Source organism: Cornus florida, unplaced genomic scaffold (assembly GCF_030987335.1).
Source record: "Cornus florida cultivar Cherokee Brave unplaced genomic scaffold, ASM3098733v1 CherokeeBrave_3.0.0_Hap2_Chr02, whole genome shotgun sequence".
Classification (NCBI taxonomy): Eukaryota; Viridiplantae; Streptophyta; class Magnoliopsida; order Cornales; family Cornaceae; genus Cornus; species Cornus florida.
Window position 1 is genome coordinate 15741160 of NW_026775572.1, and position 27835 is coordinate 15768994.

General features: G+C 37.9%; 1 pseudogene; it reads left to right on the top strand.

Moving 5' to 3' along the window:
* Nucleotides 1-13778: 13778 nt before the first annotated feature.
* LOC132295701 (protein NUCLEAR FUSION DEFECTIVE 4-like) lies at nucleotides 13779-18201 on the top strand (annotated as a pseudogene).
* The last annotated feature ends 9634 nt before the right edge of the window (nucleotides 18202-27835 follow it).

The window sequence follows — 27835 nt, forward strand, 5'->3', positions numbered from 1 at the left end:
TCAATGCCATGACGAGCCGCTACAAAGAGCAACAACAGGAGGAGGCGCAGATGGGTTCACTGCAAATCCTTAATGCCATCAAGGCTAAAACTGAAGTCCCTAAGGCAGCGGCTAAGGGGCTAATGTTCGTAGAGGCGAGCATCAATGGGACACCCACACGTGCTTTGGTGGACACGAGTGCATCCCACAACTTTGTGAGCCTTGACAAGGCCAAGAGGTTGGGCCTTAAGTATAGCAAAGAAGGGGGCTCTATGAAGGCAATTAACTCAGCGGCAAAGGCTATACATGGCATGGCACACGGCGTCAGAGCATGCATTGGCGAGTGGGGTGGCCACATAGACCTATCGGTGGTACCCATGGACTACTTCAAACTAGTCCTTGGGTTGGAGTTCTTAGATAAGGTGAGAGCCTTTCCCATTCCTTTTGCTAACACTATGTGCATTATGGAAAGCAACACAGCATGCATGGTGCCGGTGGAGCGAAGTGCCAAGTTGGAAGCCCAAGCTTTGTCAGCTATGCAGTTCAAGAAGGGCTTCAAGAAGGGATAGACTAGCTATCTTGTTACATTACTAGAGACACCCGATGATGAGCTAGTCCCTTCCCCGCAAGAAGAGGTGCCTAAGGAGATACGAGCCGTGCTAGACGAGTACACGGACGTGATGCCTAAGGAGCTGCCTAAGAAGCTTCCACTTAGGAGGGAGGTGGATTATAAAATTGAGTTGGAACTAGGTTCTAAACCCCCTGCTTTGGTGCCTTACCGGATGGCACCCTTAGAGTTGGAGGAGTTGCGGAGGCAACTCAAGGAGCTGTTAGATGCGGGCTATATTCGACCCTCGAAGGCCCCATATGGCGCACCAGTGTTGTTCCAGAGGAAGAAGGACGGGTCCTTGTGCATGTACATTGACTACCGGACGCTCAACAAGGTGACTATCAAAAACAAGTACCCCATTCCTCTCATTGCTGATCTTTTTGATCAACTTGGAAGAGCACACTACTTCACTAAGCTAGACTTGCGCTCGGGGTACTACCAGGTGCGGATAGCGGACGGGGATGAGTCTAAGACTACATGTGTAACGAGGTATGACTCTTATGAGTTTCTTGTTATGCCGTTTGGCCTCACCAATGCACCTGCTACTTTCTGTACTTTGATGAACAAGCTTTTCCATCCCTACTTGGATCGCTTTGTGGTGGTATACTTGGATGATATTGTTGTGTATAACACCATTTTGGAAGAGCACGTGCAGCACTTGAGGGCGGTCTTCCAAGTTTTACGGGGAGAACGACCTATATGTGAAGACGGAGAAATGTTCCTTTGCCCAAGAGGAGGTGTTGTTCCTAGGGCATAAGATACTGGATGGCAAATTGATGATGGATGAGGTAAAGGTGAGGGCTATTCAAGAGTGGGAGCCGCCCACTAAGGTGACAGAGATGCGCTCATTTCTTGGGCTTATCAACTACTACCGCCATTTTATCAAGGGTTACTAGGCGAGAACAGCCCCATTGACAGACCTTCTCAAGAAGGCGCGTGCTTGGAGTTGGACAGAGTCATGCCAGGGGGCATTTGATGACTTGAAGAGGGCAGTTACAAATGAGCCAGTACTTAGCTTGCCCGACCACTCCAAACCATATGAGGTGCACACGGATGCATCAGACTTCGCTATTGGGGGCGTGTTGATGCAGGAAGAACACCCCATAGCTTATGAGAGCCGCAAGTTTAATGACACCGAGCGGCGCTATACAGTGCAGGAGAAAGAGATGACAACGGTCATCTATTGCCTACGTACTTGGAGGCACTACTTGCTCGGGGCACAATTTGTGATCAAGACAGATAATGTTGCCACCAGCTACTTCTAGACACAGAAGAAGCTCAGCCCTAAGCAAGCTCGATGGCAGGACGTCCTAGCGGAGTTCACCTATCATTTTGAATACAAGCCAGGCAAGGCCAATATTGTGGCGGATGCGCTTAGTCGCAAGGCCGAGCTCGCAACTATTAGTCGGCCCCAGCACCCTCTTGTGGAGAGGATCAAGGAGGGGTTGCAGCATGACCCTCTAGCCAAAAGCCTTATTCAGCTGGCTAAGGAAGGGAAGACTTGGCGCTTTTGGCTAAGGGATGACTTGCTTCTCACTACATGTAATACCCCTAATTTTAAAAGGATAGTCTCGGTATTTATTTATTTGTTTTAATTGTATTTTTTAATTATTTAATTAATTATTTGACTAATTGCTTATGTGTTTAATTGAATTAGGTATTACTTGATTATTTGATTATGTATCTATGTATTATTTGTATTTGTCTATGTGTTAATTGTTTAATTAGATTATGTGCTTAAATGGTGTTTTGATTAATTGTAAATTAAATGTTTTCTTTTCTTTTATTATTTTATTTTATTTTTCTTTTATAGTTATGGTTAGTAGTAATGGGCCAACCAATTGGGTCCCATGAACTACTTTGATAGGAGGTTGGATATGTATGGATTATTACCCATGGATAATGTATGTATATATATTATATACATATATAAAAAGGAAAGTAATTTATTAATTATTTCTATGGTAACTTGGGTAGTAATATTTAATCTGATGTATATGTTTTATATTTAAATAATAAAAATATATATAGATTTGATACGTGTTATGTTTAAAGTTACTTTATAATATTATGGTAACTTAAGTATTATTGGATAATCCATTAATAAATAATGGAATGTGTATAATTTATTTATTTAATAAACATATACATAAATTATATACGTAACATATTTTACTTACTTTTTTAATATATATATATATAAAAGAGAAAGTAATTTATTAATTACTTTTATGGTAATTTGGGTAGTAATATTTAATTTGATGTATATGTTTATTTAAATAATAAAAATATACATAGATTTGATACGTGTTATGTTTTAAGTTACTTTATAATATTATGGTAACTTAAATATTATTGGATAATCTATTAATAAATAACGGAATGTGTATAATTTATTTATTTAATAAACATATACATAAATTATATACGTAACATATTTTGCTTACCTTTTTAATATTTTTATTTTCATTTTTTTTTAGTTGACTTGGATTGGGAAAAGAGTTAGGGTTATTTTCTTTAACCTATAAATATATAGCTATAGGTTGTAAAAGGGGGTTAGAAATATTCACGTGATATATACTAGAGAGATAGTGTTAGAGAGGGAAGGAGGAAAAGGAAGGAATGAGGAGAAAAATCCTGTAGAGAGAAGATCAAGGAAGAAGAAGTTTAACTTTCGATCCGAAAGTTTAAGGCAAGTTCTTCTTCTATCTCTTTCCCTTTGATTCGTGTTTCTGTACATGCCTAGGAAATTCCAGGATTTATTAAACACATAAAATTAAATAATTATGCATGTTTAATTGGGTTAGAACATAGGTTTTATGAAATTGGTTCATATTTGTTCTTGTGTTATGAATTGATAAAATGCATGATTTTGATTTGATTTCTTATGTGAATTTTTACATGTTTAAATTATGTATTTTTCATATCTGTGGAATGATGGAACGTAGAAACATACCTAGGATTCCTGAACATTAAATAGGGATTTGGTTTGGGTTTTAATAAATTTAATAGACTCAATCATAATGATGCTTGCTATTTGAATGTTTTAAACAAACGAATAGATTTAATCTTTTAAAATATTTTAGCAATTGAGATTAAATGTGTAGGATGAATTGGATATGGAGAATCCTTATTTAACGGTATAATAAAATATCATCATGTATAAGATTCAGTTTGTGTAGGACATATGATATAGGAAGTTTAAAGAAATAATAAGTCATTCCTATTATGTGATAACTTGATATTATATTTATCATAGTTATTTATGGAATGTTTGATGTATTTCCTTAATTGTTACATCAATTGTTGGATTGTGTGGTTTAATGCACCGGTATGGGACGGTGACATTCTAGGGATGAATTAACTTATTAGTTAAGTACTACCTATTTTTATATAAGGGAATGGATTAACGAAAATGTTAAGTCCTACTTATATTTAAGTCAGGTCAGCTGAACAAGTTGAATGTCTTATGGATGATTAATTTATTATATAAGGGAATGGATTAACTAAAATGTTAAGTCCTACTTATATTCAAGTCAGGTCAGCTGAACAAGTTGAATGACTTATGGATGATTAATTTATTATATAAGGGAATGGATTAACTAAAATGTTAAGTCCTACTTATATTCAAGTCAGGTCAGCTGAACAAGTTGAATGACTTATGGAGGATTAATTTATACTGGATAGGATGGTTACTAGATTTTATATATGTAAGTATGGTGCCATGATATGAGCTTGAGTCTCAGGATCAGTGGTTAGGGTGCGTATATCGCCAGGGATGTGTAGCTAGATATAGTGTAGTTGTGTACCCTAGTAGGTCTAGGTACTCATGCCCACTATATGTGCGTTTTGCATGTTGCCTACTATTCAGGTTGAGACAACCCTATAGTCTAGTGAGGTTCCTTTAGTGTATATATATATATATATGGACTACTAGTTACTGTTGGATTGACTAGGATGTATACGTGTATCGGATCTCTGCTTGGACTGTAGTAGAGTAGAACTTGTTTGTGGGCCTGACCCACCATTATTTTTCAGGTGTTCGTCACGAGTAGAGGTTGTTCGTGCTGAGCGGGGATCAGTCTACTTCATTCTTCCGATGCTACATAGGAGTTCCTTTATGATTCAATTTCCTGTTTTAGATTACTATCATTTGTTTAGTTTGGATTTTTTAGGGGTCCACATAGTATGGATTTCCGAGTTGTATTTTAGAGGATCAGTTGTATCAGAAGAGTTTATTAATTAATGGAAATATATTATGAGATTTATTATTAGATTATCATTTTAGTTTCTTGTCAGCATTTTATTTATTCTTCTTTATTCTTTTGTAATCTGTGTTCGTTTATTATCAATTTGTTTTGATATCCTCGGGTATTTGGGCGTGGGCCTGGCCAACCCGCATTCGAAAATTCGGGGGTATCACAGTTGGTATCAGAGCACTCCAGGTTCAAGTGTCCTCAGGAGTTTCTTTCGTTATGTGACTTCCGCGTTGCGTCTCTTAAATCTTAGAGCCCATATTAGGATTCGTTGTACTTTATTTACGGTTTGTTAGGAGGAGCTGATGTCAATTATATTCTGTAGTCATAGAATGGTTGGCACTAGAAAAAGGATGGGTTCAAGGCGAAAGTAATAAAGACCCAAAGGAGTAGAGGAGTATGTTATCGATTTCGTTACCAGAAGGCAGAGTTAAAGATTGACGGCTTAGGTTCGTTTGGCGTTACTTTAAAAGTATAAGCCAATGAAGGATTTAGGTGTATGTGATAGGTCACCGCATATTGGGACCAATACGACTTCAGTTGATCTCAAAAAGGAGACAAGCAAGGAGTAGGAGCCGAAGAGGATCCTAATGAAAGAGATTTATGTGTATCCAATAGAGAGGGTACTAAATCTTGAAGAGGGATGATTGCGCGAGGTGATCTAAATTGCTAGTAGTATAGCGAATGTTATTAGTAGAATTGGGGTTGATCAATCTACAAATAATTAAATCTTTCTTATCATCTCTAAAAGAGGTATATAAGAAATATTGTTCAGGAGTTTGGGGATCGGATGTGTTCTTATCAGAATGAAATACATAATTTTTAAATCACATACAAAAAGGCATTGGTATTATGTTGTGACGTTATAATTCGATTTATAAAGTCAAGTAAGACAGTTTACATTCCGCATATAAGGAGGATGAGGGTTAAACCTTTGGTATTTGCTTAGGAAAACATTTGTGCTTTTAAGCGATATTTTAAAGGATATGTTTCGAGGTTGAATGATTATTTACGAAACTATAAAAGGAAATTTTGAAACAATCTAGTAAGGTTGATTTCAAATGAAATTTTCTTTCTAGAAATAACGATGTCCTAAGTAGGAGTATATTTTGTTCTATTGTGTTTATCATACGTGTTTTATTTTATTTTTTTGTTAATTACTCGGGATTTGGTATGTGGTTTAGTTGGGGACATAAGTGTGTGATCAACCAATTATTGTTTTAATAACATGGAGTCATAGCGCTATATACGCTAAATTTGTGAGCATACGGTCATAGGATTTGGTAGATACACATAAATCTAACCAATCTATTGGACCTGGACATGTGTCATTATGGTGTATTTTGGGATGTGATAATTAAACCATCACTACGAGTCTAACAATCTAGAATGATTAATTTGATATACTTTACGTTAGGTATGGATTCGTATCATATTACAACGTCATGATATTGGTGATTGTTAATGTTTCGATATGTGTGAGGTAATGGTAAATAAAGATCACTAAAATGCCTTGATGATATATCAGAGGTGCTGGATTTGCTGAACATCTTCTTGAAAATTTCAGAAGTTGTTACCAAGTCAGAAGGAGGATTTAGTACTGGATTAAGTACTTATTGGAATGACACCGAGTGAGGATAGGAGACTGAATAAATATTCATCAGTAAATTCTTAATCAAGAATTTATTCAAGAGGGTGTGTCATTGGGAGGAATTTGCCGGTGTTGCACATGGAGGAGGAAATTAAGTCTCTTCATTTCCATAAATAAAATGGAATTATTTTTTTAGTCACAATTTGCAACAATTAGCTGTTGCAAGGAAATTGAGGACTTATGTAGAGGATGGGAAGATTTCATATTCTTTTGAAGTTAGATAAAGAAGTCGGATTGTCATTAACTTGTCTTAAAGAAGCAGGGTGTGTCAAAGACAAGATGGTGAGACCAAATACTTATATAAAGATGAGGTGCATGGTATGTATGGAAAGGTCGTCGTTTGTTGACTTTTGTTGAGTTAAAGTCATAGTTAACTATTAATAAATTGAATTACCGATTGATTTTTATTATCGGCAAGTTTATCACGGATCAGTGGTGGATAGATTTAGTTACAGAATTCACTTTTGAAGATGCTCCAATTTAAACAATGGGTACAGACGAAAACTGGTGGTACCGGACTAACGGTACTTTCTGTAAACAAATTTGATGGAGGATGCAAGGATTGAGTTTCACAACTCTTAGTTCTTTATTCACCCTAGTAGAAACCTGATGCTTCACAGTACGAAGCAGATGTTTGGAGGACAGGCAGGAAGAGGAATATAGTGTTTTTCTCTAAGTCTAATATTTATTAAATAGTAGAGATGGACCATCAGAGATCACTGGATTCTTGTAGCTATTTTCTATACTGAAGTGGAAATGACAGAGCATTTTCACAGATTTAGTTGAGGGATTGCTGATTTGATGCAAGGGTCAGGATTCTAGATGGGATATTGGTTGACTGATAAAATTAAATCAGTTTCATTTTGTCTATTTTGATCGAGCTGGTAAGATATCAGTTCATACGAATATAACGGATCACGAGACGGCTTAGATGGATGCAAAGTGTGAATAATAACACTTGTTATTACCAAGGTAGTTCAGGAGGTCAGTTTTGAATATCGAAGCTAACCCTAGAGAAGGTGTTACCTTACTCAGATAGAGTTTAAGGTACTGGAGAAGGGGTTAGTAGTTTCTATAAATAGTGATATGACTGTCGGGCGACTGAGATGGAAATTTATAATTTTTCTTGGTACACCCAGACGGTTAGAAGGTACATCACAACATCAAGTGTCAGTTTTGGTGAACAGGTACGGATAAGGACGTGTATATAATTGCCCTAAGTGTAAAACCTGCTACAAAGGCGGAAAGGTGATCATTAGATATCATAGGAATCTTTAGCCACTTCCTATAACAAATATGGAAGTTGAACTAAACAGGAGTGATAGTTGGTGGGAAGGATCGACATTGATTTGGAATTTCAATTTTCCATATAGAATCCGAGTGGTGAATTGAGAAAGATCGCTTGAGGACATAAATTTGAGTGATGCTTATTTTAGAACTTCATAGTAATTATATAGTTCAGTGATAGTGGTGTTATAGCATGTGGATGTCCGTATTACTGGATGCAAAGTGCTATTTCGAAGGAGCTTTATGAAGATTTTGGAGCAGCAGCTCTACTTCATATATATAGACGGAGGAATTAATCGAGAGATTAAATTAGACCACAAAGGATATGTTTGAGGCGTATATCTTAGATTTTCATGGACTGTTGGAAGTGTTTACTTCACTTGTCGGAATTTTGTCTGTGATATTGTTAGCACAAGGAGGTTAGTGTGACAACTTTGGAGGTTTTGTATCTTTCACAATGCATACCTCTCATTTGTTGGTTGGAAATAGAAGTAAGGGTTATACAATCAGACCTCGACTTCATTTAAAATATGTCGAAAATAGATACTTCCCTTTATATTGAACTGCGAGCGGTTGGGAGGCAACAGTAGGATGTTGTAAATAGTTGAACTCGTATACTAGAGTTTTTCTATCAAGGAGTAGTTTGCTCGTTCTGTTTTCTATGTAGGAAGAAAGACGATTTTTGGAGAAAAGTCAATTTTAGTTATTACATTGACTTTTAGAATATTGTGTTTCACAATTGAGGCAGTCACCTCTGACTTAGCGTTACCAAATTATTAGCGCTGGGTGCATATGAGTTTGTGCGTATATTCTATGGCACTTGGAGGTATGTAGATCATTCCCTTGCGGACATAGGAGGATTACGTTGTTATTTGATACAACCTACGCATTGTATGATTATTGTGTTTCTTAAAATATAGGAACTCTGTATACCACTTGGTATATTAGAGTTAAGTGGAGCCCTTATAGTGAGGTTGCGTTTATTTGGGAATATGAGGATGTTTTTCGCTCACAGTTTCCAAGCATAATGGAAGAAAGTAAGGGCGAATTCCGAGGACGGAATTCCTTTTATTAGGGGGGAAGAATGTAATACCCCTAATTTTAAAAGTATAGTCTCGGTATTTATTTATTTGTTTTAATTGTATTTTTTAATTATTTAATTAATTATTTGACTAATTGCTTATGTGTTTAATTGAATTAGGTATTACTTGATTATTTAATTATGTGTCTATGTATTATTTGTATTTATCTATGTGTTAATTGTTTAATTAGATTATGTGCTTAAATGGTGTTTTGATTAATTATAAATTAAATATTTTCTTTTCTTTTATTATTTTCTTTTCTTTTTCTTTTATAGTTATGGTTAGTAGTAATGGGCTAACCAATTGGGTCCCATGGACTACTTTGATAGGAGGTTGGATATGTATGGATTATTACCCATGGATAATGTATGTATATATATTATATACATATATAAAAAGGAAAGTAATTTATTAATTATTTCTATGGTAACTTGGGTAGTAATATTTAATCTGATGTATATGTTTTATATTTAAATAATAAAAATATACATAGATTTGATACGTGTTATGTTTGAAGTTACTTTATAATATTATGGTAACTTAAGTATTATTGGATAATCCATTAATAAATAATGGAATGTGTATAATTTATTTATTTAATAAACATATACATAAATTATATACGTAACATATTTTATTTACCTTTTTAATATATATATATATATAAAAGAGAAAGTAATTTATTAATTACTTTTATGGTAATTTGGGTAGTAATATTTAATTTGATGTATATGTTTATTTAAATAATAAAAATATACATAGATTTGATACGTGTTATGTTTTAAGTTACTTTATAATATTATGGTAACTTAAATATTATTGGATAATCTATTAATAAATAACGGAATGTGTATAATTTATTTATTTAATAAACATATACATAAATTATATACGTAACATATTTTGCTTACCTTTTTAATATTTTTATTTTCATTTTTTTTTAGTTGACTTGGATTGGGAAAAGGGTTAGGGTTATTTTATTTAGCCTATAAATATATAGCTATAGGTTGTAAAAGGGGGTTAGAAATATTCACGTGATATATACTAGAGATATAGTGTTAGAGAGGGAAGGAGGAAAAGGAAGGAATGAGGAGAAAAATCCTGTAGAGAGAAGATCAAGGAAGAAGAAGTTTAACTTTCGATCCGAAAGTTTAAGGCAAGTTCTTCTTCTATCTCTTTCCCTTTGATTCGTGTTTCTGTACATGCCTAGGAAATTCCAGGATTTATTAAACACATAAAATTAAATAATTATGCATGTTTAATTGGGTTAGAACATAGGTTTTATGAAATTGGTTCATATTTGTTCTTGTGTTATGAATTGATAAAATGCATGATTTTGATTTGATTTCTTATGTGAATTTTTCATGTTTAAATTATGTATTTTTCATATCTGTGGAATGATGGAACGTAGAAACATGCCTAGGATTCCTGAACATTAAATAGGGATTTGGTTTGGATTTTAATAAATTTAATAGACTCAATCATAATGATGCTTGCTATTTGAATGTTTTAAACAAACGAATAGATTTAATCTTTTAAAATATTTTAGCAATTGAGATTAAATGTGTAGGATGAATTGGATATGGAGAATCCTTATTTAACGGTATAATAAAATATCATCATGTATAAGATTCAGTTTGTGTAGGACATATGATATAGGAAGTTTAAAGAAATAATAAGTCATTCCTATTATGTGATAACTTGATATTATATTTATCATAGTTATTTATGGAATGTTTGATGTATTTCCTTAATTGTTACATCAATTGTTGGATTGTGTGGTTTAATGCACCGGTATGGGACGGTGGCATTCTAGGGATGAATTAACTTATTAGTTAAGTACTACCTATTTTATATAAGGGAATGGATTAACGAAAATGTTAAGTCCTACTTATATTTAAGTCAGGTCAGCTGAACAAGTTGAATGACTTATGGATGATTAATTTATTATATAAGGGAATGGATTAACTAAAATGTTAAGTCCTACTTACATTCAAGTCAGGTCAGCTGAACAAGTTGAATGACTTATGGATGATTAATTTATTATATAAGGGAATGGATTAACTAAAATGTTAAGTCCTACTTATATTCAAGTCAGGTCAGCTGAACAAGTTGAATGACTTATGGAGGATTAATTTATACTGGATAGGATGGTTACTAGATTTTATATATGTAAGTATGGTGCCATGATATGAGCTTGAGTCTCAGGATCAGTGGTTAGGGTGCGTATATCGCCAGGGATGTGTAGCTAGATATAGTGTAGTTGTGTACCCTAGTAAGTCTAGGTACTCATGCCCACTATATGTGCGTTTTGCATGTTGCCTACTATTCAGGTTGAGACAACCCTATAGTCTAGTGAGATTCTTTTAGTGTGTATATATATATATACGGACTACTAGTTAATGTTGGATTGACTAGGATGTATACGTGTATCGGATCTCTGCTTGGACTGTAGTAGAGTAGAACTTGTTTGTGGGCCTGACCCACCATTATTTTTCAGGTGTTCGTCACGAGTAGAGGTTGTTCGTGCTAAGCGGGGATCAGTCTACTTCATTCTTCCGATGCTACATAGGAGTTCCTTTATGATTCAGTTTCCTGTTTTAGATTACTGTCATTTGTTTAGTTTGGATTTTCTAAGGGTCCAAACAGTATGGATTCCCGAGTTGTATTTTGGAGGATCAGTTGTATCAGAAGAGTTTATTAATTAATGGAAATATATTATGAGATTTATTATTAGATTATCATTTTAGTTTCTTGTCAGCATTTTATTTATTCTTATTTATTCTTTTGTACTCTGTGTTCGTTTATTATCAATTTGTTTTGATATCCTCGGGTATTTGGGCTTGGGCCTGGCCAACCCGCATTCGGAAATTCGGGGGTATCACACTATAGAGGACCGACTCTTTGTGCCCAGGTGGGGCAACTTACGAAAGGAGCTAATACGAGAGTGCCATGACACAAAATGGGCTGGTCACCCAGGTATGCGGCGCACACTAGCACTCCTAAAAGATTCTTACTGTTGGCCTCGGATGCGTGATGACGTGGAGACATATGTGAGGACTTGTCTTATGTGTCAACAAGACAAGATTGAGCAACAGCATCCTGCAGGTCTACTAGAGCCACTGCCTATTCCAGAGAGACCATGGGAGAGCGTCTCTATGGATTTCATCACTTGCTTGCCCAAGTCAGAGGGTTGCGGGAGCATTATAGTGGTGATAGATCGGTTCAGCAAGTATGCCACCTTCATACCCGCACCAGCAGACTGCACAGCAGAGAGGGCATCGGAGTTATTTGTTGACCATGTGGTCAAGCTTTGGGGAGTTCCGCAAAACATTGTCAGTGACAGAGACCCGCGCTTTACGGGTAGATTTTGGATGGGGCTCTTCAAGAAGATGGGGACGGATCTCAACTTCTCTACGAGTTTCCACCCCCAATCAGATGGGCAGACGGAGTGCATCAACGCTCTCCTGGAGTTTTATTTAGGGCACTATGTGAGTGCCAACCAGCGAAATTGGGCCAAACTCCTTGGAGTGGCACAGTTTTCTTACAACTTGCAGCTGAGTGAGGCTACCAATTACAGTCCATTTGAGGTTGTTACCGGACGGCAGCCTATGACACCCAACGCCATTGCTTCGACTTGCGATGGTAAAAGTCCGGTGGCTTACAAGTTTGCCAAGAGGTGGCATGAGCAGTCCGACTTAGCTAGGGCTTACCTTGACAAGGCAGCAAAGAAGATGAAAAAGTGGGTCGACACCAAACGAAGACGGGTGGAATACATAGTGGGAGACCAGGTGATGGTTAAGCTACTACCCCAACAGTTCAAGTCTCTACAGAGCGTTCATAAGAAGTTAGTAAGGAAGTACGAGGGCCCATTCCCTATTGTCAAAAGGGTGGGCAATGTGTCCTACATAGTAGAGCTTTCACCCAAGTTGAAGATACATCCAGTCTTCCATGTCAGCATGCTCAAGCCTTATCACGAAGACACGGAAGACCTTACTCGGGGCATATTGCATAGGGCACCCACGGCCGTTGTCACATCCTTTGACAAGGAAGTTGATTATATCCTTGCGAATCGTGTGATGAGCAGGAGAGGTGTGCCCAAGTATACAGAGTACTTCGTAAAATGAAAGAACCTGCCAGATAGCGAGGTGAGCTGGGAGCATGAGGATACACTTTGGCAGTTTGCGGAGCATATCCAGTGGTTCAAGCAAGAAGACGCGACGAGGGCATCGCGAGCTTAGGTGGGGGAGAATGTCACGCCCCGCAACCAAGAAGCTACGCCACGCAGGCGCCACGCGGACGCCCAGCAGACGATGACATGCAGCCTGCATGGACCGGAGCTTTCTAGACTTCTCTACACAAGTATGGAACTTTCTAGAATTCTCTAGATTAGTGTGAAGTTGTCTAGCCTTTTCTAGAGTTGTATAAAATTCTCTAGAATTCTCTAGACTTGTCTTGTACATTGTAGATAGTTCTAGAATTGTGTAGATATTTCTTTGGAGGATTCTAGACACTAAATCTAGGCCACACATTTGTACACATCTAAAATGTTCTTATAAGTCCAAAGGCCTATAAATAGGAGGTGGGAGTTCATTTGCTCCTCACCAAGCAACCTAAGTTGTAATCTCCTCTCAAGTAATACAAGTGTTCATACATTCCCAAACTCTCTTTGCTCACTTGCCTAATTTCTTCCTACACACCCACGTAAGCAAAGCACTTGTCTAGCCTTAGTCTTTACTAAGCTAGCACACTCGGGTAGGTTGACTTAGCGCTTCAAGGGGACTTGAAAGTGTCTAAGGCCGCATGGGAGGTTGGAAAGGTTCAAGTCCGTGACACAAAGCTATAAGTCGTCAATTTCAATATTCCCACTAACAATTGAGTAGACTAATAGTGATACGCATTCTATTAGGCCCATGTGGCTCCACCGGTCTCCGGCTTCTCCGGCCGTTAAATGGCTAGGGTTTGTCACCGCCGTCTGGGTACAATCTGTCGCCGACAGCAATTACAGCTTCTCAAACTACACCCAAGCTCTCAAAATAATCATGAACCTCACCCAAGTCCAGCTTAACTACCTCTCCATCGCCAAAGACGTCGGCGTCGTCTTCGGCCTTCTTGCCAGCCTCTCCTCTAACCACTTGCCCATTGTAACCCTCCTTCTCATTGGTTCCATCGGAGGATTCATCGGTTACGGCGGACAGTGGCTTGTGATTACCAACACAATTTAACCTCCCCCTTATTGGGTGGTAAGCTTAGTATAATTAATATTAAACAAACATGTACACTTCAATTCACACTCATACAAATACATACATACATACATACATATATATATATATATATATATATATATATCTCTATATATATATATAATTTTGGGAAAGATTGGTGCAGATGTGTATATTTATGTGCCTGGGATGGAATACCGTTCCATGGTTGAACACAGCTGTGATCGTGACAAGCTTTCAAAATTTCCCGAACAACAGAGGTCCAGTTTCGGGGATTCTGAAAGGCTCTCTAGGTCTCAGAACCGCCATAGTCACCGATTTGTGCACTGCTTTATTATCAGGCAGTGACTCCGCTTATTTTCTCACGCTCGCAATCGCCCCTGTTGTGGTTTGCCTCGTTGCCAGTTTCTTCCTCCGTGAAGTTCTACTGTCGTCCGCCACCGAGCAAGGGAGGAAACTTATTACTTTAGAGTCTTCAATATCGTTGCCGTCGCAGTCGCTCTTTATCTTTTAGCATTTGATCTCAGCGGCACTCACGGCCATGCCTTTTCTGTATTCTTCGCCGTTACACTTCTCATCCTTTTGGCTTCACCGTTGTTGATCCCTCTATACGTTGCGTTACGTAACTTAAACAAATCCACTTTTACATCCAGTTCGTACAGCGAGAGCGAAGTGACAACACCGTTACTGGTGTCAGGGGAGGTGAGCAACCCGGACACGGCGGCAGTGGAATTGGAGCAGAGGCGGAGAGCGGTGATTGGAGAGGATCACACAACGTGGGAGGCATTAAAGACTGTTGACTTTTGGGTACTGTTTCTATCTTTTCTATTTGGAATGGGACCGGGTACAGGCACTGACCCAGCAGGTAACCCGGGAGGGCGGATGCCCCCCCTGGATTTTTAATATTTTCATTTTATACTCTAATTTTTTTTAATTTTATGAAAATGCCCCCCTTAAAATTACAATTTGCCCCCACTGGATTCTTTTTTTTTAGCATTTTATACATCAAATTTTGATAATTTATGAAGATACCCCCACTAGAATTATAATTTGCCCCACTAATTTTTTTTTTTTTTTTTTCATTTTATACTTTAAATTTTTTAAAATTTATGAAAAAAAACTTTATTAAAATTACAAAAATAAACCCATCATATAATTTTGTACCCACAAATTAAAAAGCCGCCCCCTCACAAAATTTTCTGGGTCCGTTACTGACCAGGTACGACGGTGACAAATAATTTAGGACAGATGGCGGTGGCATTAGGATAAAAGGATGGCTCTATCTTTGTTTCTCTTTTTAGCATTGCGGGATTTTTCGGACGGATCAGCTCCGGCTGGGTTTCTGAGTTCTTCATCAAGTAAGCAGCCTATTGTCACGTTCCGATTCCTAACGACGCCATGAGCATAGAAGACACACATGCTGGTTGGCTAAGAACATTCATTGACTGGGAATGGTTCTAGGGAAGGGGCGTGCAGGACCACAAAATGGTACCTCTTCAGAGTTCAGGCAGGTCGACTCGGTTCGGTTCGAGGTGCTTGTCGCTGGTCATGGACTTGACTATGAAGAAGGGAGTTGGCCATCCCTGCACAAACTGGTCGAGAGCTAGAGTCGTTCCTCTGACGAGGCCAAAGCAGGCTGAAACCAGTCAGCATGTATCATTTGGAGGGCAGGTCATGGTGGCTGACTAGGGCGCTTGCGTGAGCTGAAGCAATGCCTTGGTGCCGCACGGGCCGTGCCGCTACGCCAAATCTCTAAGCCCGTGACAAATGGTATCAGAGTAGTACCTGGGGAAAAGCACAAAGGTGTGCCCCCTTGTCCATCCGGGGGTCTTGAGAATGAAGTGGGTGCACTAAAGCGTCAGTAGGCAATCAATGCTGTTGGAGGAAAGCCTCCATCTCCCCATGAAGAGGGGCATCTTTTGAAGCCGGAGGGCCGCGCGCATCGGATGGCCGGAGGGCTGCACGTACCAAAGTTCTTTCAAATTCAAAAGGCATGTAAACCGTTGTGAATGGCGGGTATCAAGTCAGCCGGAGGGCCCTTGTTTGCTCGGGGTGTCGCGGAGGCGGCATAACGTGGGGTTGCATCCAGAAGAAGTGGGGGTCCCTTTAGCCCGAAACCCTATCATTGGGCGAGTGCAGCCAGGGGTTGTACAAGGAAACGATGGTGGGCAGGCGAGCATTCCACTTGGAGGAGAAAGACTTTGGAATGTTGGATGCAGCGGAATCAGTGCCGCACTGCGACGAGGGCGTCGCGGGATTTGGGTGGGGGAGAATGTCACATTCCGATTCCTAACGACGCCATGAGTATAGAAGACACGCATGCTGGTTGGCTAAGAACATTCATTGATTGGGAATGGTTCCAGGGAAGGGGCGTGCAAGATCACAGGATGATACCTCTTCAGAGTTCAGGCAGGTCGACTCGGTTCAGTTCGAGGTGCTTGTCGCTGGTCGTAGACTTGACTATGAAAAAGGGAGTTGGCCATCCCTGCACAAACTGGTTGGGAGCTGGAGCCGTTCCCCTGACGAGGCCAAGGCAAGCCGAAACCAGTCAGCATGTATCATTTGGAGGGTAGGTCATGGTGACTGACCAGGGCACTTGCGTGAGCTGAAGCAACGCCTTGATGCCTCACGGGCCGTGCCACTGCGCCAAATCTCTAGGCCCGTGACAAATGGCATCAGAGCCGCGTGCATCGGATGGCCGGAGGGCCGCGCGCACCAAAGTTCTTACAAATTTAAGAGGCATGCAAACCGTTATGAAAGGCGGGTATCAAGTTAGCCGGAGGGCCCTTGTTTGCTCGGGGTGTCGCGGAGGCGGCATAACGTGGGATTGCGTCCCGAAGAAGTGGGCCTCCCTTTAGCCCGAAACCCTATCATTGGGAGAGTGCAGTCAAGGGTTGTACAAGGAAGCGATGGTGGGCAGACGAGCATTCCACTTGGAGGAGAGAGACTTTGGAATGTTGGACGCAGCAGAGTCAGCGCCGCACTGCGACGAGGGCGTCGCAGGATTTGGGCGGGGGAGAATGTCACGTTCTGATTCCTAACGACGCCATGAGCATAGAAGACACGCATGCTGGTTGGTTAAGAACATTCATTGACTGGGAATGGTTCTAGGGAAGGGGCGTGGACCACAGGATGGTACCTCTTCAGAGTTCAGGCAGGTCGACTCGGTTCAGTTCGAGGTGCTTGTCGCTGGTCGTGGACTTGACTATGAAGAAGGGAGTTGGACATCCCTGCACAAACTAGTCGGGAGCTGGAGCCGTTCCCTTAACGAGGCCAAGGTAAGCTGAAACCAGTCAGCATGTATCATTTGGAGGGCAGGTCGTGGTGGCTGATCAGGGCGTTTGCGCGAGCTGAAGCAACGCCTTGGTGCCGCATGGGCCGTGCCGCTGCGCTAAATCTCTAGGCCCATGAAACTATGCTGCCAACAGTCACAATAGGCACAAAATATATGACTCTCTAGTGCGTGGGTCAATTTTAGTTAAGAACAATTTAAAATGGAGTATTAAAGTAAGTGACAAAGTTTATTCTAAAGTAGTGGGCCTAGTCTAGTAGTGGAAATAAGCAATTTGCAAATAAACTACAGAAGTTAATATTTGGGTATACCATTTTGTTTTGGTGATTACTAATAATTTTGTTACTTGCAGGAAAACTGGAACGCCGAGGCCACTATGGAATGTAGCTGCTCATATTATGATGGCTATTAGGTTCATCCCAATGGCCTTGGCCGTGCCTGGTTCACTATACATTGGTTCAGTGTTGGTCGGTTTATGTGAAGGGGCCCTTTTTGCAGTCACAATTCCGGTAGCTTCCGAACTATTTGGCCTAAAAAACTGTGGACAACGTTATCATACTCAATATTCCACTGGGCTCCTTCCTCTTCTCGGGCCTCATTGCCGGATTCTTATATGATGAAAAGGCCACAAGCACGGCTGGAGGCGGCAATACATGTGTAGGTGCACACTGTTACAGGCTCGCCTATGTGGTCATGGCTATTGGGTGTATTATCGGGTTTGTTTTAAATGTGTTGCTGGCATTTAGAATGAAGAACCTTTATGCCAGGGTTTGTGCATCCAATAAGTCCAAGAAAGCAAATTCGATTGAAGGCCTATAATTGCAGTGGGAAATGCTCAACTGATGCATTGATGGGATATTCTATTCATGAGTTTATGTCATGTTATTGGCTACCTCTTTGCATGTGGAGGTAAAACTCCCTACATAAACCTCTTCAAGCTCTGCAATAGCTGAAGCCTAAACCTCGGGAATTTGGCTAGTTGTAGCGTTGTATATATCATTAAAATTACAATTATTATTATTATTTTGAATAGATAACATCTAATTAATTTTAACTCTAGTTTGAGAAAGTTCATGTGCTTATATAAATAATTTTTCATGAAATGTGCTTTATAATATTTTTCTTTTTGGTCTCTAAGATAATACTCTGAATGGATAGAATTGAAAAGAAAACAAAAGATGGAATTGGACCACTTATCCTTCCTTTTCCCCAAATCTTTATTCTTGATTGCTGTTAAATCCCATACGAGGAGGACTTGGGATCTCACAACTAACTTTTCTACCCCACCTTATTTTAAATACATCATAATGTTTTAACCGGTCCTCATTATTAATGAAAATGTCTAAATATGTGCTTTTCATTACAGAATTTAATCAAAATCTATCACAAAGCCATTAAAACTATATAAATTACAACAAAATTCAAAACCTCAAGATCAACATTGGTGTAAACCAGTGTGGTGTTGAATGAGCATCAGTAAAAGGTAAACTAGACCAAATTACCAATTACTATTGTGTTCTCCAAAATCATTTAAAAGTGATAAGGCCATATACAATTGCAGAGCCAAACCTAAAAACTCATGCACTTCAATATTCATGCATCAATATCTCCCATCAACCGAGTATACTGATAGTGATAGGTTAATGGCGTTGGCCGTGCCTGGTTCACTATGTATTGGTTCAGTGTTGGTCGGTATGTGCGATGGAGCCCTTTTTGCTGTCAAAGTTCCGGTTGCTACCGAACTATTTAGACTAAAAAATTGTGGTCTCATTTACAACGTTATCAGACTCAAATTACACTGGGCTCCTTCCTCTTCTCTGTTGGAAATAGTGGCCTAGTTACACACACAACACTATACTATTTGGAAGAGAATAAAAATGGAGGAAAACACTTTTATTTCACTTAATTGAAAATGAGTATAATGCATGGGTTTATATAGGCTTCAAAATATAAATGTAAATGAAAATTAACACCCCACTAACATATCATTTAGTAGGCAAAACTCCCACTAACCCACTAACATGATCATTAAGTAGGCAAAACTCCCACTAACCCACTAACATGACCATTTACTAGTTGTAACTCTCATGCCCCCCACTAACTCCAATAAAAAACTCACATAAATATAAAACACCAAATAAAAAAACACCCATGACCTTCAAAAACATTTTAAAATAAAATAAAGTTTAATTTCTAACACCCCCCTTAAACTTGATTTTTTTTCAACTCCAAGCAAACTCCTTAACTTGTGAAAATTTGCAAACTTAAGGGGCTTGGTGAAAATATCAGCAACTTGATCTTGTAACTTGATGAACTTGAGCTCGACCTCCTTCATGGTTATGAATTCTCTAATGAAATGAAATTTTGTATCAATATGCTTGCTTCGTTCAGGAAACACCGGATTCTTGGCTAAAGCAATTGTTGATTTGTTGTCCACAAAAATCTCCGTTGACTCTTTTTGTAGCATGTGTAATTCCTTCAACAAATTCCTCAACCAAATTGCTTGACAAACACATGAAGTGGCTGTAACATATTCTGCTTCACAAGTTGAGAGAGTGGTAATGGGTTGCTTCTTTGAACACCATGTAAAAGTAACATTTCCCATGAAAAAACAATAACCAGAAATACTTTTTCTGTCATCCAAATCTCCGGCCCAATCACTATCAAAATAACCCACAAGCTTGAAATCATTAGTAAATGAATAGAATAACTCAAAATCAAGGGTACCTTTGATGTAACGAAGAATCTTCTTAGCTGCCTTGAAATGAGTTATGGTGGGTCTTTCCATAAACCGACTAATAAGCCCAACCGCAAATAATATGTCCGGCCTTGTGCATGTTAAGTATCTCAAGCTTCCAACAAGACTTTAAAAAATGTTGGATCCACCGTCTCTCCATCTTTATCTCTTGACAATTTAATTCCAACTTCCATGGGCGTGTTCACCAATTTATAATCTTCCATCTTGAATTTCTTGAGAATTTCCTTAGCATAGCCTTCTTAATGAATGAAAATTCCATCCTTCATTTGCTTGACCTCAGTGCCAAGATAATAAACCATGATGCCAATGTCCGTCATCTCAAACTCTCGAGCCATAACCTTCTTGAAATCTTCAAACATTTTTGGATTGCTACCTGTGAAGATTAAATCATCCATATACAAGCAAACAAAAAATATATCTCCATTCTCACTTACTTTGGAGTAAAGAGCATGTTCATATGGGCACTTTGAAAAATTATTGTCTTGAAAATATTTGTCAATCCGCTTATTCCACGCCCTTAGTGCTTGCTTCAAACCATATAAAACATTCTTCAATTTCAAGACTTTATTTTCTCGCCCCTTTACAACATAGCCCATGGGTTGTTGAACCTACAACTCTTCTTCAAGAAATCCATTCAAGAAAGCCGATTTCACATCCATTTGGTGGATTCTCCAATTGTTCTGGGCTGCCAAAGAAATTAACAATCTAATTGTTTCCAAACGAGCTACGGGTGCAAATACCTCATCATAGTCAATTCCAGGCTTTTGGTTGTACCCCTTGGCGACCAATCGTGCTTTATATTTTTCAATTTCACCATTTGTATTCTTCTTTGCTTTATATACCCATTTGACACCAATTGTCTTTTGCTCTTTTGGAAGTATAGCAAGCTCCCATGTGTCATTCTTCTCTATGAATTTAATTTCTTCATCCATAGTATTTCTCCATTTTTTGTCTTGTGCCGCCTCTTCAAATCCTACGGGTTCACAATTCGCAAAGAGACAAAAAAGTGTTAGATCACCTAACATTTCCGTTACCTCATCTGTTTCGTCATATATGTTATGAAGACTCCTTATGCGAAATGGTGGTGTGTCACTTAAACTTGATGATGATAGAGTTGATTGATCTTGAATTGATGGTGGTGGAGGTGATGTTGGTGGAGAAATGGGCTGCTCCATGCTTTCATTTTCTTGCTCTTCGTTAGAAATTGGAAAAATATTATAATCTTCATTTGGAGTGTTCCAATCCCATGTGGCTCCCTCTTCGAATTCAACATCTCTATTAATGACAATCTTCCCATTGCTTGGATTGTACAACTTGTAGCCTTTGGAACTTGCATCATAGCCAATGAACACTATTTTTTCACTTTTGTTGTCTAACTTGGTCCTCCTTTCATCCGGCACGTGCACATGGGCAATGCTCCCAAAAACCCGCAAATGAGAGACACTTGGCTTTCTTTCGCTCCATGTTTCTTGTGGTGTTTTGTTTTGCACACTTCTAGTAGGACACCGATTGGACAAGTACACCGCATAATCAACCGCTTCAGCCCAAAATTCTTTAGGAATTTCCTTGCTTTTCAACATGCTTCGAGCCATATTGAGAATGGTTCTGTTCTTCCTTTCTGCAACTCCATTTTATTGGGGCCATCTCGAAACCGTTAAAGGATGGTGAATTTCATTTTCTTCACAAAATTTTTTGAAATTATTTGATGTGAATTCACCACCTTTATCGGATCGAAGAGCATTTACATCATAGCCACTTTGTTTTTCAACAATTACTTTAAATTTCTTAAAAATTCCATACACCTCCGATTTTTGTTTAAGAAAATACACCCATGTTTTTCGGCTAAAATCATCAATGAATAATAAAAAATAATTATTCTTACCAAATGATGATAGAGAAATTGGACCACAAACATCCGAATGGATAGGTTGTAGTGGCGCCGTAGCTCTTGTGGTAGCTTCTTTAGGAAAACTTTTCCTTAATTGCTTTCCAACGAGACATCCTTCACACAATTGATTTGGATTAGTAATGAAAGGCAATCCCTTCACCATCTTCTTTTTGGCCAATAACTCTAATCCTTTAAAATTCAAGTGCCCAAGTCTCAAGTGCCAAAGCCAAGTTAAGTCATTAAAACAAGCCTTCAAACATTTAGCCTCGCGAGCTTGAATATTTAGCAAAAACATCCGGTTCTTTATCATTGGAACCTTGGCAATCAAATTACCCAATGGGTCTCTTATCGAAAGACTACAATCCTTCATGAAAATATTGTAACCTTTTTCTAAGAGTTGTCCCAAACTCAAAATATTGTTCTTCATATTAGGCACATAATAAGCATTAGAGATAAATTGATGATGTCCATTCCTCAAACGAATCAATATTTTACCTTTCCCTCTTACCGGAATTTGTGATAAGTCTCCAAATGTCACCTTGCCATTTATTGATTCATCAATATCAACGAACTTCTCCTTGCTACCACACATATGGTTGCTAGCACCGGTGTCAAGATACCACATATCTTCTTGATCACTCCTTTCACCTTTGTATGCCAACAACAAAGTTGGCTCCACTTCTTCATGAACCTTTTCTTCAACATCGTTAGCAACATTTATACATTCTGAAGCATAATGACCATACTTTTGACAATTGTAACATTGAATTTGAGACTTATCATACCTCCTTTCATATGACCTTGAGTAATTTCCTCTACCACGACCTCTTATTTGTTGTAAGTCATGGACTTTTTCTTCATTGCTGGTTACGTGTTGACCGCTTCTTTCTCCTCTTCCTCGGCCACGTGCATTTCCACATCCTCGGCCCCTTTGATTTCCTCCATGTTTTTCGTCTCTTTCGTTCAACGAAAACTTTGTTTGTAGCATTTGCTCCAAAGTGTGATACCCCTCGATTCTAGAGCCACGGGTGATCAAGTCCGAGCACAGATCCAAGGGATACCAAACAATTAATATGTAACCAAGCAAGAATAAAACTGAATTAAGAATAAAATAACAAAATGCTGAAAGAATTCTAAAATAAAAATCCTCGAACCTTAAATAATAAGTTAATATAATTTAAATCCGTACAACTCGGGAATCCACCTAGTGGACCCCTAATTCCAAAACTTTAAATAAATTTACAGAATTAAAATCCAAAACCAAAATAGAAAGGAAATCCTATGTAACCGGAAGAGTGAGTGGCTGTATCTGCATCAACACGATCAAACTCTAAGCCTGGTACTGACGAATACCTGAAAAATAGGAGTGGGTCAGGCCCACATGCAAGTTCCAATCTACTACAATCCGTACATAAACCCGATACGCAGATACATCCTAGATAGCTTGGCAATATCTACAATAGTCCATATATATATAAATACATACTATAGAATGCTTACTAGCCTATAATATAGTTCAGCCTGGGTAGAAGGTGACCTATAAAACACGCTTTTCAGCGGCCAGGTACCTAGACCTACCAGGGAACATTAGTTATATCCAGCTACTCAACCTTTGCAATATACGCACCCTAACCATGATCAGGAGACTCAAGCTTGTATCACGGTACCATAAACATATATATAAATTCCTTCCTAGTGCAAAGATAAAACAAATATCCATTATGTCGTTCAACTGTTTTAGTTGACAGGACATGCATCCATGTAGGATTTAACTGTTTTAGTTAATCCATTCCATATGTATGAAGGGGTAGGACTTAGCTTTTTGATCTAATCCATCCCTGATATGTCACCGTCCCATACCGGTACATATAATGCAAATGATCCACCAGTGATGCACATTCATTAGAACATCAAGTATATCCATGAACCAGCATAATAGAAAACAGGTATTATTAAGATCCTATTATACATCCAGTATATGATTATAATCATAAAACTCCTATTAAATTGTTATAGTACTGTTAAACAATTTAAATTATCCACATCCATCCAATTGACAAAACAGAAACTAAATCAGTTCATCAATTAACAACCATAACAGGGTATAATAATTTAACCATAAATCCTTCCTTTAAATTTTTAAAGTAATGATAACCAACTTAAATTATCCAATTCCATACAATTGATTTAACAGTTCATCAATTAACATCCATAGCACAATATAATGACAAATAGAGTTATAACTGTGCACATTATACTAGACTGCCAAAAATACCTCCATACTAGTCCAGTTCGTTTGCTAAAACAAAAATAGTAATCACAACCTACATCATCCTTGACAGCATGCCAAGTAATGCTTAAATTACATGATGTCCCTTTAATCCTCACTCTAGATCATGTGTCTGATATAATGACACCCAGAAATCTACCCGGAGTACATCTTATGAAACCCCAAAAGTTTTCCCATACAAGTCCATTTAGTTCGCTAAAATAAGCTAGCAACTAAAACTCCTACAACTCCTGTCGGCATGCAACCTATCAATTAAAATTACATGACGACCCTAACCATAGCATAAACAACCCTCTTGGAACTGAAACATGTCATTTATATCATTGGTATAAATTCCTAACACTTACCTTTATAGCAGTTCATTTAATTTGCTAGCCAACCAACGATTCCAGTTCTCTTTCCTTCTTGACAGTATTGAACATTCTTATTTTAAAATTTAAGTTGTCCATTCCCATGACCTGAATCAATACATCTTAGGTCTTAAACATGCTCTGTACACCACTTAAGAACCCCCATGAAACTGCAAGATTACCCTTTCGCCCCTGAAGTATCAAAAATTACCAGAAATACCCCCGGAGGGGTTTCTGTTCAAAGGAGCCGGCTACCCCCCATGGGAGCCGGCTCTTCATCTTCCAGAGCCAGCTCTCCCTCATAGAGAGCCGGCTCTACCTTCTTGGGAGCCGGCTCCCTCATTTAGGGAGCCGGCTCTCTTCCTCTGAGAGCCATCTCTGCTCCATTGCTTCGTCTCTGCTTCGTCCGGTAATCTCTGTGCTTCCGGCGAAGTTCAACATCCCTGTCCAAAATATTTTTAACATACCTAGGGTTCAATTTAAGTTCTTATTGTCCTAGAAACTCCTCTCCTTCCAGTATGAATTAATCAACAAAAATCTAAACCAAAACCAAAAACAGTTTATGTTGCCTCTATTCGTCTTCCTTGATTCCGGTAAAATTCTAACCTCTGTTCCAAAGTTTCCTTAAAGTTATTAAAGTTCAAGATAAGTCCCAACAGTCCTAGAACACCTCAAGTTTAATTTTTAATTGATTTAAAGAAGTTTAAAACAAACACAGACCAGTTTAAGTAAGAACCCGTTTTCAGTTTAAATTAATATAACTGATAAGTGCTTAAATGTTGCACATTTCAGCACCTAAGCTAAGGTATTTCAGTCTTTGCATCTATCTTAATTTTATGTTTTAGTCCTAATTTATGTTTATGTGTATTTCAGGGCAATAAAGTTAAAATGAGCTAAGAACGGTCTAATTAAGCCTTTTTGGAATTAAGCAAAGATTTTCAGACAATGGCACAAAGCGGTTAATTTCGGGCCTTTGATGATGTTCCCAAAGATGGAGAAGCAAACCAAATAGCCCGGGGCAAAAATGGAGCTGAATAAGGCTTAAAGGAATTTGTCAACTCTGAGGGGATCGATCCCCAGGGTGGGGGATCGATCCCCCAGGACTTAGCAATATTACAGTTTTTATTTAATTTTTGGGCTCATTTTGGGAACTGTTGGGCTTTAATGAGATTGTTACTTAAGGCCCAGTGAGCCATTAGATTAGGGTTAGTTTTAGTTTTTATTTAGGTAAAGATTATTAGAGAAAAAAGAAAAGTTCTAATTGATTTTTTTTTTTCTGTATCGTAGTATCGTATTTTCTCTCTGGAAAAACACGCGAAGAAAGGGAAAAAGGAAGAACAGGCTAGGGTTTGGAAGAAAAGTTCAGAGAAGATGAAGCAGATGATGGGGATTGTCCTATCTTCGACTCCATCAACCATGAGTGGCTGATTCTTCTACTTAGGGTTGGATAAACCCTAAGCATGTAACCTATTCTCTCTCTCTTTTCGTACTTTTTGGGGATTAATTTATGTAATTAGTGTATAGTCTGGAATATTATGAATTAAATTCTTCCAATTGATTATCTGTATTAATCTCATATTGTCTTATGTGTGGTTGATTGATAAACAAATTTTACACATGAATTCTTTGTTAATTGATTCTTGTGATGGCTATGCATGGTATTGCTTAGTTGTAATTGTGTTTCAAATTGATGAAAAATGCTTCCATTTGATAGATGGTACTACATGTTTAGGTTAAATTGTTGTCTAATTAGTTTTAAATTCATGTTTAATTAGTTTAATTTAAGTTTAATTAATTTAATTACAATTCAATTATTAGGTAAGTAGACCATCCATACTTATGTTTGAATTCCATACTTTTTGTCACAATTGCATTATCTTCTAGATTAATGTGTGTTAAATTTGTAACTTGGATTGATAAATCATGCTTTGAATGGGTGAATTGCACTACACTTAGTTTAATTGTCATTAAGTAGTTGATTCATGCTTGAAATTGATGGTTTACACTTTTCATTGCACTTGTTAGCCACATATAGATTACATAGTATTATTTCCCCAATTAGTTGAAAGTGAGTGAGTTAGGGAATGTGCTTAGTGGTGAATCCTACACCCTAAGTCTCTTTCCAATCTCTTAAACTCTATTTCTTTATTGCAATCATTTAGTTTAAAATTAGTTTTAATCACAAACAAAACCCTTTTGGCAATCACATAAGCACTAAAGTAGAATTCAATTCTGGAAAACCTATAATTGTTTAGATCTCTTAGGACGATCCCTGCTCACTTCATACTCCATGGTATAAGTGTTTAGTGGTTTTATAAATTTTAAAATATGGTGCCCACTTGACATTATTTCTAAACCTAAAGTGTTGTGCATTATTTTGTGCACACGCTCGGTCGCACCAATAACACAAGTTACAGTCCGGTGAAACATGCATCAACCATCCGTTTTAAGAGTTGAATTAAATCCTGGAGTCTATAAAGAATGCACAGAACACAAGTTTATAGAAAAGAGATAGACTGAAACTTGCCTCTAGGTTTCAGTTTGAAACCTTCAACCTTCGTCTGCAAATTCCGGCAAACTTAACACATTCCCTTCCTCCTTTGGTCACTGCCCCTTTTTCCTCTGTTTTGCCTTCTCAAAACTAATACGTGCATACGGTTTTCTAACCCTAGCAGACTTATTTTGTTCAATATATATAGGCCTTCATTCTATATTTAACCTACTTTAAATTTCTACTAATTTACAAGTCGGCTAAATACTATCCATAAAAGAAAACCCTAACCCTAATCTATATCCACGACCATTTATAATATAAACCAAATGAGTCACCCAAGCATAACTGTAAATAAAGCAAACAAAAAATTAAATAAATAATTGACAAATAAATTATATAAACTAACCAACAATACACGTCACTTAAATCATACTAATAAAATAATTAAATTAAATCACACATAAATAATTCAACAATAAAATTAAATACACACAATTAATAATTAAACAACTAAGCAAATACACATAAAATAAAATTCCCCAAATAAAACAATCAATTCAAACAACTAAGTCATATAATCAAATAAAAATGAAATAAAAACCAAAATGCAAAATTAAATTCCCATTTTGTCCTTTTGAAAACTAGGGGTATTACACAAAGTTTCTTGTTTTTT